This window comes from Rhipicephalus sanguineus, chromosome 7 (assembly GCF_013339695.2).
Source record: "Rhipicephalus sanguineus isolate Rsan-2018 chromosome 7, BIME_Rsan_1.4, whole genome shotgun sequence".
Classification (NCBI taxonomy): domain Eukaryota; kingdom Metazoa; phylum Arthropoda; class Arachnida; order Ixodida; family Ixodidae; genus Rhipicephalus; species Rhipicephalus sanguineus.
In genome coordinates, this window is record NC_051182.1 from 17,707,003 (window position 1) to 17,710,385 (window position 3,383).

The window sequence follows — 3,383 nt, forward strand, 5'->3', positions numbered from 1 at the left end:
ACACGACCTTTCCCAAACCAATATGAAGACGCGTTTGTGCAAATTCGGTAGTACGCCCCGAATTAATGACATCCGCAGGAACACATGCATGACGCCCTTTGTGACCACCTAAAGCTTCTGTTTCGGCCATTACACATGACGCGAAAGGAGTCGTGTACATCCTTCCAACACCCATACAAAAGGGTGTCAATACGAGCTAACACCCTAACATCCCATAAAAATTTTGCTGAACACCCTTTCTTTAGGGTGTTAAGTTAACACCCTAATTGAAGGGTGTAGTCAATAACACCCTAAGGGTGTCCGTCTGGCGACAAACCGATTTACACCCTTAAGGGTGTAAAAATGTTTAGTGTGTACGTATCTATCTATCTATCTATCTATCTATCTATCTATCTATCTATCTATCTATCTATCTATCTATCTATCTATCTATCTATCTATCTATCTATCTATCTATCTAGCCGCCTACGTCTGGGTGCTCTCATGATCGCCTCCTTAACTTGGCGTAGACCAAAATTGGCATGGGAGGGTGAGAGGATTTGACGAATATGACTGTCAGGTCGTGACATAAATAACGCGGAAATCCTCTCGAGTACGTCGTCAAACCCTTTCATCCAGACATGTGTGGCACATACCCGTTTACCACGGGCTGCGGGGTACGGGTATGCGCCACAAGTGATTGCCAGTTTATATCGACCCAGGAACGGCGAGAACAGACATTGGTAATATAAATGCGAGAGTGTTAAAAAAAAGCGACATCATTGACCCGACTAATGGAAATAATACAAATTGTGGCAATCAAGTATTCTACCACAGAGCCACGCCATGTCTATAAACTGGTTTGAAAAAAACAGCCTATCCAGGCGTAACCTAGGTGCAACGTCGATTGTAGTTGTGGTGCTGGCTATCTAATTTTACAAGAAAGCAATAAACACTATACATGTACTACGATACAGGTGTCATATCAGTTTAACGTCGGTGGTTCCAGTGTTGGCTCCGCTTTTATAGCAGCCTAATAAACATTATATTTGTATTCCTAGGATTAACCAAGCTATATTGAAGCATTGCTCGACGCCGGAGGAATACATTAACGAAAGTTACGTTTGATATTCACATGAATGCACCGTAAAGTGCACTTAGTTTCGGTATTACTGACATATGTACTCTAATAATAAAACGGAAAGGCGGGCTAGTTCGTTTGGCTGCATAATGATAACTTTGCGCACGAAACACGATTACATAGACGAGAAATTCACGACGACCTTGCTCTGGTCCTCTTGAATTTCTCGTCTGTGTCTTTGTGTTGCGTGCGCAAAGTTATCATTATGTATGTACTCTAACGTGATGGCTGACGTTACGTAGCACCATAAGTTACCCTTTAGAACGCCATTGTTGTCGTTGTCGACGTGCCTGGTAAGCCCACGAGGTGCACACAGCTACCACAATTACAAAAACACGTCGATCCGCCTCGTAACGCTTTGCTGAAAGCCATAAAATAGAGCACTGAAGTACTCGCTGACTGCTTCGCATGAAACCGATTCCCACAACGCGTGGGATCTGCCGAATTTTTTTTGTGTGTGTTCACTTAATGCTCCTGATTTGTTATCTGTCGCTTATCGTACTGATCTAAAAAAATTGTGTTTTATTTCTGCCTCATTCCATATTTTTCTTCTTCCTTTATCACATTGTTTTCGGCCTATGCTCTATGTAGCTTGTCAAGTTTAATTTTGAACTTATGGTATACGTGCCATGACGAGATGTGACGTGATCATGACGTCCCAGGTCGCCGATATGTGTGGCATCTTCACGAAGTATGTCGACGTACAAGAAGGGAAATCTGGGCTAGTTGGTTATAGTTCATTTTCGATCAGCTTACAGCGCAAAAACGACGAGGACAGAGACCAAGAATGCGCTCGTGTCGTCGCATTCTTGGTCTCTGTCCTCGTCGTTATTGCGCTGTAAGCTGATCGAAAATGAAGTATGTCGACGTAGTCACGTGATATCGCCGCTTGGTCAAAGGTGGGCAGATGGATGTGGCACTGCAACACCACGTCAGGTGCTTAGGAAAGTGAAGGGGTGTTTGGGGCACAAACGACTGAGAAGAAAATGATGGCTTTCGCCTTCTAGTCGTCTTAGGTGAATGCAAAGGGAATCCTGTAAGTTTTCTGGCGTGTTTGTACTTCTGAAGTGGTTGCCGAATTCAACATATTTATCCACTTGACGGCGGCGACGTATTTATATACTTGAGACACCTAGTTGCATGAGTCGTGTTTCTCCAGCTACTTCCCAGCCATTTCGACCAGCCACATATCTCACTGCGAGTAAGGTTGCACGTGCACACACACACGTACGAGTGATATCAGCGCAGCGCGTATGTGCACCAGACTCACATAAATACATCCGGAACGTTTCAACGGCGCGATTTCAGATACGCCATTAGCAGGGGCGTAGCCAGAAATTTGTTTCGTGGAGGGGGGGGGGTTCAAGCATACTTTATGGATGTTCGTGCGTGCATTTGCATGTGTGCGTGTATAAATACGTAAACTGATATTTCAATCAGTGGGTCGCACGCGCACGCCTCGTCTACGGCATATATTTTCCCACGTGCAAGCACACGCTTTCAAACGCTTGGAGCACTTTGCCAGCGCTGGTGGTTTCCCTAATGGGCCGCTCATGCTAGCGGCAAGCCTGCCGCAACGGTGAGGTGCCGCACAACGTCGGCCGTCGCCGCACGCGCGAGAGCTGTCCAACGTGCACGGCAAGCTTCGCCGGCGAGGCATTCGCGCCTCCGAAAAACATGGCTGCACTGCCAAAAGCGGCTGTCGTCCACCTCGAATCCATCATGTGGCCGCCGTGTGCTCTGTAGCTTGTAAGCTCCGAACTGATGCTGCCATTTGCTTGAAATTCATGTCCTTAAGCTTCGACAGCAATGTATTCGTTCCGATTCCGCGGCGTTTTTGAGATCCACACTCAAATAATCGATGCTGTAGGCTTAGCGAGTCGAGGTGGGCGCTTCCGCACAAGTTTGCCCGAATAAAGATCTTTGTCTTGAACACGCCGACTACTGCCTTGTCAGCGTCACCTTCACGTGACGATATCGATGGGCTTGTGGTGTTCTCTTGTACTAAGAGTAAAAGCAAGGTAAAAGCCTTCAGATTAAGTTCAACGACGTGGTCGTGAGTTGACGCGTAGACTCCACACACTATGATATTTGCATTAGTCCTATCTTAAAACCTTCATCGTTGCCACATTTGAGTATATATTCATTGTAAGCTTCACTTAGCTAGCGTAGCATCGTAATCTTAAATATATAACTCCTGCGGAAGAAAAGGCCACTGGAGACAAAAAAAAAAAAACCAAAGCACATGCATTCTTCTCTTCAC